The sequence below is a fragment of the Asparagus officinalis genome, chromosome 7, assembly GCF_001876935.1.
Source record: "Asparagus officinalis chromosome 7, Aspof.V1, whole genome shotgun sequence".
NCBI lineage: Eukaryota > Viridiplantae > Streptophyta > Magnoliopsida > Asparagales > Asparagaceae > Asparagus > Asparagus officinalis.
The window spans coordinates 14378410-14388263 of NC_033800.1; the positions used below are offsets into that span (position 1 = coordinate 14378410).

A 9854-nucleotide genomic window follows, 5' to 3' on the forward strand; every position below is an offset into this window, starting at 1 on the left:
GATGCTCGGAAAACGATGACTTATTAAAAAAATTAGGTCAAGCCCCTAAGATTTTGTCTTTTGATCGAACATTTCATAATTAATTCATTTGTCCTACTAATGATTTCAGCATTCAAACTACACGGATTCTCTCCATCTATTTGGAGAGAATCAACAATAGTGAGGATCACTGCACTTCGACGTGGACTTTTTATAAGGCGTCACTTACACAGTTGCACTTTCTGCAGTTTAAGTTCGATTGTATTATTAGAAATCACTGTTACATACGAAATAGAAATAGAAACTTTTTTAGCATCTTCTTAGTTTGACGAAGGGCTAAATTGTACTTAAGTATCTTATAGTTTTACGCCTTTAACACTTATATACCCTCACTTGTATATAGTAACATATATGTACTTTGAGTTGATTGAAATTGGCATGTTAATACCTTATGTTTTGCAAATGTGAAATTTTTTATCCGAATGTTATCATATAGTACTTATCGTAGATCTGTCAAAGAAATTGGAGAAAAACAGGTTCTGGGAAGCAGGAAATATTTTGGAGGCTTCACGATCGACCACGAACTTTGCGAAGATCGACCGCAAACGTGCACGACTACAGGGTGTTTTTCGGTTTTCTAGCCGGTCGATCGCGGCGTCAAGTGCGGTCGACCGGCGGACCCTGTAATCGATTTACGTGTTTTCTGTCATTCTAACCGGTCGACAGCGGCATCAAGTGCGGCCGACCGCGAGTCGGGTTCGGGTCTGTTTTGGTTTCCTGTTCTGTTTGGCATTTGTGCTTGGTATAAATATTGTTGGAAATTTATCAAATAATTAAGATTATAGCATGCAGATAAATCCGAAAAATTAAACAATTAAAACTAGCCTGATCGGGAGCAGTCGTGTATTCACTGTCCTAGAAGATTGAGAACCCGCCTATCGCCCTGGCGCAGATAGTTCCCTCCCCCTAGCGGTAAAAACCCCCTGAAACGGCCGGCCTCTACACTCGGGCGAGAGTACAGAGCTTCAGCTCAGATGAAGGAAGTTGCCCATAAAATAAAACTAAGATGTAGATGAAAATAATATGTAGGAGAGAGAAGAAAAACAATAGAAACTTGTTGTATATTTTTTTTTCTTATCATTTTGAGCTCAACATACGGATATATATAAGGTTGGAAAAGACATTACAAAACCCGTAATTAATTCCGTAACGTTCGTCATAAATTTTTGTAACGTTCCCCATAATTATAAAACCGTTACACATATAAATAATTGCTAATTAAGACATGGTTTAATTATAAAAATTTTATTACTATTCATGAAGGCAAAATTGTCTTTTCTTAATAAAATATCTAACAGTTTAATTATAAAAATTTTATTACTATTCATGAAGGCAAAATTGTCTTTTCTTAATAAAATATCTAACAGCCCCCCCCAAAGGCAATATTGACTGAAGACTCAGAAATTAATAAATAAATCAAGAAATCATAAAACAAATATAGGTTGGGCAACCTTTCGTATCGTGAATTCGGGAGAGGTAGCTTTCGGCTTTGAACCTTTCCTTAGTGAGTTCATCGCCACCTGAGGGACATAATGGACTAGGCCTTGAATTAGGCCCCTTTAATCAGGTATTGATGAAAACACACACAATACGCTTCATCTATTGAGCAAAGCGGGTTGAGCGTTAAAGGCCATGCTCACAATAAACCGACTCATGAGAGTTTCTAGGGGTTAGCCCAGCCCCCCCTAACCGCGGCCATCACGGTTCCTCTCACGTAGGTAAGTCCTCAAAGGGTACTACAGCTGTTTATTTAATACCCCCCACAATACACGCGTTGGACTTATTAAGAGTAAAACTCAGCCTAGCCAGCTGTATCATAAGAGCATCGTCATCATAGAGAAGGGGTAGTAGCAAATGCTACATAATGATATATAAATATATCTAGGTTGATGCTCCACACGAGAGTCACTTGTCCAGCTTGTTTCTACCACATTGAACCGACATTGGGTTGCCGCTGCCAGTGACCTCATTTATGGGCTTAACCCCATCTTCCTCGATGAATCCAGAACCACACTCCTGGATAATCCCTTAGTCAAAGGAGCAACAAGATTCTTTTCACAGACTTTATAAAGTCTAGAATCTCAACTTTGCCTAGCAGGCGTTGTATTTATTTATTTTATAATTAGTCCATCATATTGTTTGAAATTGACATTAGGTCATGATCTATGATCATAAAAGATCATAGTCTATGTCTGAAGAGATTGACCTTAATATCTGAACATTTCAAACTAATGTGGAACTAAAAATTCTGCAGTTATGCATATGCACATACATGAATGAAATTAATAATAGATACATGCAGAGCATAATAGGATTTCGTATCTTAAAATATATTTTCGTATCTTAAAATATATTTCATACTTCATAATTCAAATGCATAAAATTTTTAAATTATTCTATTATAAGAGGTTACAAATTGGTTGCCTACAAAGGAGACCGTCCAAATTTAAATCGGTTGCCTACAAATGAGACCTTCCAAATTTAAATTGGTTGTCTACAAAGGAGACCTTCCAAATTTATGTTGCTATTTTCTAGTACCACCTCTTATATAAATAATAATAATAATAATAATAATATTTGTACATACGTGCTTTAAATTTTCAAGTGCATTCTTGCATAAAACCTTACAATTAATCATGTAACAAATGCAAGTTATCCAAAAGATATATGAACATTTAGATTTGAAATATAATCCACCGTATAAAATAGAATTTTAAAAAATGCACCTCTTTGATTTGTTCGCTCATATATTGATCATTTATCATTAGGCAATATATGATGCAAGAAGCGTAATTAAATAAATGCATATGAATTTTCACATAATTCCGGTTCTCTTATTCCAAACCAAAAACTCCTAAAGTGAAAAGATTAAAGTTTTACCTGGGTAGTTAGCCAGGTAAGGATAGTAATAGAGGTTGATCAAAGATCAATTAAGTACCTCGTTCCTTGCAGAGCGAGTTACGCAACTCCTAAACCTTGCCTTAGACACCAACTAATCCAAGAAAACTTGAATCGGTTCACTCAATGAGTTTTTGTTCTTTAACAGTATATAGAAACTATAAATTATTTCCTGTAATCATTTAAATTACCTAGCAATTATACTGCAAACATATGTTGGATAAAACCGAGGGGGGGTTTACCTATTGATGTTCGAACCTCATTATTTACATGTCGTGAGAGTAAAACTTTATTTTGTGGGGTCTGTCAGAACGACTCCGGCCCGCCCCAGCAAGCTTAGAACAGTAAGGCCGAGAAAGATTTAATTTGTGGAAGAGCTTGAACTTCAGACTCGTGAGGTACTGGAAGGCAAAGAGCCCACTTGCAACATCTTAAAACAACAATAAAAGCAATAAAAGCAATTAAAACAATTACTTACAATTAATTTTAAATATCTGTTAGAATTAATTAGTAGTAATTATTACAACTTAATTAACAACAATTAATTAAATGTAATAAATGTAATAATTAACAGTTAAAAATTCTCGGATGAACAGTAATCATCTCGAATGAACAGTAACAGAAATTTAATTATATTATTATTTTAACAACACTATTAATTAATAGATAAGCAATTAGCAAAAATATTTTTAATAAACAGTTTAGAATAGTAACAGTAATCTCAAATTATTGTTTTTTATGAACACTAATGAATAGTAATGGCAAAATATTTTTTTTTCGGATGAATAGTAATTGTTTATCCAATGAACAACAGCTTTTTTTTTTAAAACAATAACAATTTTTTTTTAAAAGGCCTTATCCTTCCTTTCCATATCTTTATGTATGCAAGCATAAAGTTTGTGAGAGAGAGCATGATGTGAATTGCTTTTGGATCAAAGTTGATTATATAATTCTAATTAACAAATTAATGATGGAGTCTCTTGCCATCATATGCACAAGCCACAAGACACAGGAGGGAAGCAGACAAAGAAGCAAGAACACGTAGCCTTAAGATGTGATCAGGTGCATAAGTATGTTTATCAAACTACTTGACTACAAAATTATGTTCCTTGCAAGAAGTATATTGCAGTAGGTGCATAAGTATGTTTATCAAACTACTTGACTACAAAATTATGTTCCTTGCAAGAAGTATATTGCAGTAGATCTATTTAATTAGCATGCATCAATATTGACTACAAAATTATGTTCCTTGCAAGAAGTATATTGCAGTAGATCTATTTAATTAGCATGCATCAATATGTGTAGAAACATTTTTGGATTTAAAAAATAATAATAGCTACATTATCAATCTTCTAGATTGTTGGAAATTTATCAAATAATTAAGATTATAGCATGCAGATAAATCTAAAAAATTAAACAATTAAAACTAGCCTGATCGGGAGCAGTCGTGTATTCACTGCCCTAGAAGATTGAGAACCCGCCTATCGCCCTGACGCAGATGGTTCTCTCCCCCTAGCGGTAAAAACCCCCAGAAACGGCCGGCCTCTACACTCAGGCGAGAGTGCAGAGCTTCAGCTCAGATGAAGGAAGTTGCCCATAAAATAAAACTAAGATGTAGATGAAAATAATATGTAGGAGAGAGAAGAAAAACAAGAGAAACTTGTTGTATATATTTTTTTTCTTATCATTTTGAGCTCAACATACGGATATATATATAGGGTTGGAAAAGACGTTACAAAACCTGTAATTAATTCCGTAACGTTCGTCATAAATTTTTGTAACGTTCCCCATAATTATAAAACCGTTACACATATAAATAATTGCTAATTAAGACATGGTTTAATTATAAAAATTTTATTACTATTCATGAAGGCAAAATTGTCTTTTCTTAATAAAATATCTAACAAATATCAACACACATTTTAGGGGTTCTTCAGGATTGAAGTGAGGATATTTGGAGCACAGAAAAGAGGTATTTTCTGTGCTATTGGTTAGAGTTTTGTTTGGAAAGATTTAGAGATTTATTGGTGAGATTAATTGGTGAGTTCGAGTGATTTGTAATATCAGTTTGTACTCTTATTCTCTATTACTGAAAACCTCATCCCCTTCTTGCCCCGTGGACGTAAGCACCTTGCCGAACCATGTTAAAATTGGTTGTTTGTGTTTATGACATTACTTTGGTTTGTTTGGTCTTCTCTCGGCGTTTGTGATACAAAGAAGAGAATAAAGAAAATTTGACTTTGATTCCTTTGATCTCGGTTACAACTTGATTACAAAAGAGAGGAGAACAAAATTGGTTCTTCCCCTTTGTTTAAAACTGGGTTCTTCACGGTGGCGATGGAGTGCCTCCCTCGAATGCTTGCGTCGAGTTTGCTCTCCGTTGACGATCCGCACGTCTTGATTCACTGGAACGATGTCTTCTCCTCATGATTTGACGTTGTGGAGAACTTGCGTGGCAAGTTTGAGAACTCTGAACGAGTTTAGAAGAACTCTGTAAAAGAGTTGATTTGAACCGAAGATCGGTTAATAAGCCAAGGCTAGAAGAAAGCTCTGGTGGTCGATCTTAGCTGAGGATGAACGTCGATCTCCTCAAAAGCCTATCTCCAGTGGTCGATCCAAGCCAAGAAAAATCGAACCGAACCCGAAGCCCCCGTGAACTGAATTGATCTTCAGTTATTTATAGAGGATTAAGGGGGTGAAACCGCCCCCTTAATTCTCTCCATAATGGGGCAAAAATCCCCCAGAACGTGGGATAACGGTTTTGAGGCCGTTCGGCTTGTGTTTGAACAAGTCAAAACACCCAACCTGGCGTTCAGAACCCAACTTCGCCTCTTAGAATTGAGACGCGAAGTTGGGTGTTGGCTGAACATTGATGAACGCGAGGGTCGCTCGCGTTTTGGTTTGTTGTAGCTTAGAAACGCGGGGGTCGGTGTTGGCTGGACCCCTAAGAACGCGAGGGTCGCTCACGTTTAGCTTGTTGTAACGCGGGTCCGACTCCAGCGTTTTGATGTTGTAACGCGGGTCCGACTCCAGCGTTAATGAGTCAAACGCCCAACCTGGCGTTCAGGACCCTAACCTCGCGTCTTAGGATTGAGACGCGAGGTTGGGTGTTGGCTGAACACCAATGAACGCGAGGGTCACTCGCGTTTTGGCTTGTTGTAACGCGGGTTCGACCCTGGCGTTTTGATGTTGTGATGCGGGGTTCGACCCTGGCGTTTTGATGTTGTGACGCGGGGTTCGACCCTGGCGTTTTGATGTTGTGACGCGGGGTTCGACCCTGGCGTTTTGATGTTGTAACGCGGGTTTCGACCCTGGCGTTTTGATGTTGTAACGCGGGTTCGACCTCGGCGTTTTGACGTTGTAACGCGGGTTTCGACCCTGGCGTTTTGATGTTGTAACGCGGGTTCGACCTCGGCGTTTTGACGTTGAAACACGAGGAGGACCTCCGCGTCTTGCCTTGCAGAGATTATCACCAAGTAATCTCTTTTTTGTCATAGCTTTGCAAAGATCATTGTCTTGTAATCTTCGTCTTGGCTCCTTGAGAATATGAGAGTCGTCAGATTGTAACTCCCGATGTTGATTGTGAAGGCTGTTGAAGTAGAGCTTCCATCAGTTGTCGTGAAGGTCGTCAGATTGTAACCTTCAGCAATCTACGCGAAAGTCTTCAGATTACAGCCTTCTGGAAGTCGTCAGATTGTAACTTCCATCATCGGTGGTTGATGGGGGATAAGCTATCTATTGTGATTTTTAAACAGCCTACAGAACCCCCTCCAAAGTTTTCGAAAGTTCGCGGTTGACTAGGACGAATTTTCGGAATACTTTGGATCTTAACTCTGATCTTAGAGCTGTTGATTCCTTGTCGTAAAGGAGTCGTTCTCTGCACTTGCTTTGAAGGCATCTTGGTTGAAGGGATTTGCCACGTAGGACCTTTGTGAAGGTATGCGTCATAATCCTGCTTCTGGAATACTGGGGTGGACTCCTGCGTTTTGAATTTGAGACGCGGGGCTGACTTCGGCGTTTTGAATTTGATACCCGGGTGTGACCTCGGCGTCATGATTTTTGTAACGCGGGTCTGACATCTGCATTTCTAAAGTTGGAATCCGGGTGTGACCTCGGCGTCATGATTTTTGCAACGCGGGTCTGACCTCGGCGTTTTGACCTGAGACATGGAAGTGGTTTCCGTGTATTTTTGACTAAGTCTTTGAAACTTGTCTTCAGCTTATTCGTTTCAAGTCTTGGCTCACGTCCATTAAGCTGATGGGCCTTTAAACATGCATAGGATTTTTGGCAAACCCTCAGCCATCAACGGATTTGACAAGCCTTTACCGACTACCGTTTGAGTCGGGCTAGCATATGGATTGTCTAAGTCCGTTCCACATGTAACGTTGTGCTAAGAGAATGAACCCTCTTAGACTTGATGCTATGATTTTGAATACATAGACTTTGTCATTTTCACGGAGAAAGACTAACCGGCAACGTGTGTTAGGCGTAGGCTTATCCCTACTTAGGATTTGGGATAAGGTTCCCCATGTGTGTAAGACATGGATTTTGGTGTTATTAATAACGACCCGCTACGATGTTGAATACGTAGACTTTTGTCCTTTTTACGGTGAAAGACTAACCGGCGACGCGTGTTAGGCGTAGACTTATCTCTACTTAGGATTCGGGATAAAATTCACCTGCTACGATATTGAATACGTAGGCTTTGCTATTATTACGAGAATGGGCTACCCGGCAGCATGTGTTAGATGCAGACTTATCTCTAATTAGGGGGTCGAGATAAATTCCCCCAGGCATGAATCCTGGTGTCTTTTTCATGGCGAAAGATTAACTGGCAACGCGTGTTAGGCGTAGACTTATCTCTAATTAGGGATCGAGATAAAGTCCCCCATGCGTGAAGGCATGGATTTTTGGTGTCGTTTCTTCCTGTGTGGCTTGAAACACCGAAAGAAAGTTGGAAGTGTCAGAAGTATAGTATTAACTTTGGCATGAATTTTCACTTAAAGTGAAATTCAAAAATTTTCTTTATTATCACTAGGATAATTCTAGAAAATCTTTAATCCGCTGGGGATTTCATAATGAAAACTTGCTATTCTTGTTGAAAAATGATTAACAAGTTTATTGGGGGGGTTTGACTGTTAGGGGTGTGAGGTTGACCTAACAGCATTTTATGGGCCTATCGCTCTATTGAGGAGAGTCGATAAGTGGATTTTTGTCAGAGGTGTAGTGTTAACGTGACAGGATGTGTGTTGCGATTGGAGCAACTTTGTGGACTTATCATCCTATTGACGAGGATTGATAAGTGGGTTGTCAGAGGTTATGATGTTAACATGACAGGGATGTGTTGCGATTGGAGCAACTTTGTGGACTTATCATCCTATTGACGAGGATTGATAAGTGAATTTGTCAGAGGTTTAGTGTTAAACGTGACAGGATGTGTGTTGCGATTGGAGCAACTTTGTGGACTTATCATCCTATTGACGAGGATTGATAAGTGGATTGTCAGAGGTTTAGTGTTAACGTGACAGGATGTGTGTTGCGATTGGAGCAACTTTGTGGACTTATCATCCTATTGACGAGGATTGATAAGTGGATTGTCAGAGGTTAAGTGTTAACGTGACAGGAGGATGTTGCGATTGGAGCAACTTTGTGGACTTATCATCCTATTGACGAGGATTGATAAGTGAATTTGTCAGAGGTTTAGTGTTAACGTGACAAGGATGATGTTGCGATTGGAGCAACTTTGGGGACTTATCATCCTATTGACGAGGATTGATAAGTGAATTATTGTCAGAGGTATATTGTTAACGTGACAGGAATGTGTTGCGTTTAGAGCAACTTTGTGGACTTATCATCCTATTGACGAGGATTGATAAGTGAATTTGTCAGAGGTATGATGTTAACGTGACAAGAGAATGTTGTGATCGGAGCAACGTTGTGGAGAGTGATGCAAGTTGAATGCATACTCTGTGGGGATGATAATCGTCATAAGTGTAATGTTAACTTGACGATGTGAAAGATTCGTTACTCTTAATCCAATGGATTCCAAGTAACCAACCCCCAGTCTTGATTAAGACTTAATAGTTCTTGTGACTTACACAAGATTTTAGGAATTAGCGTCTCGCTGGGGAGACTTGCTAGGTGAATTTATCATCAGGAACAATGAGTTTTGATACCTGTGATTTGAATTCGATTTTGAAGACTTATTGTCTTGCTGGGGAAGATTGCGATTTGAGCAATTTTGAGGACCTATCATCCTATTGGCAAGGATTGATAAGTTGATTGTCAGAGGTGTATGTTGTTAACGTGACAAATTGGGAGTAATTACTCTGTGGGGTGATGATCGTCAGAAGTGTAATGTTAACTTGACGATGTGAAAGATTTATTACTCTTAATCCAATGGATTCCAAGTAACCAACCCCCAGTCTTGATTAAGACTTAGCAAGGGAATAAAAAAAGGTAGACAAGACACATCGCCTAGTGGGGCACTATCCATAAAGTCGGAATAGAGGCACATCACCGGGTAGGCCATTATCTGATGAGTTTGACTATCAGAGGTAACTGTTAACGTGATAGTTTTGTGGACCCGCCATCCTACTTGAAAGAGGATTGGTGGGGGAATTTGGAGGAAAAAGACTATCAGAGGTGACGGTTAACGTGATAGTTTTGGTGGACCCACCATCCTACTTGAAGAGGATTGGTGGGGGAATTTGGAGGAAAAGGACTATCAGAGGTGACAGTTAACGTGATAGTTTTGGTGGACCCGCCCCCAGTCTTGAACAAGTACGGGGGAAAAGGAGCAGACATGGCGCATCGCCTAGTGGGCCACAATCTAACGAGCTTGACTATCAGAGGTGATCATTAACGTGATAGTTATTGGAGACCCGGCATCCTACTGAAGAGAATTAGCTTCAGTG

General features: G+C 39.1%; 1 protein-coding gene across 1 annotated transcript in view; it reads right to left on the reverse strand.

Annotated features, from left to right (window-relative positions):
- The window catches only part of LOC109846713 (transcription factor ICE1-like), a 30407-nt gene that overhangs the window by 1061 nt on the left and 19492 nt on the right, over positions 1–9854 (reverse strand). The gene's annotated exons all lie outside the window — the stretch shown is intronic.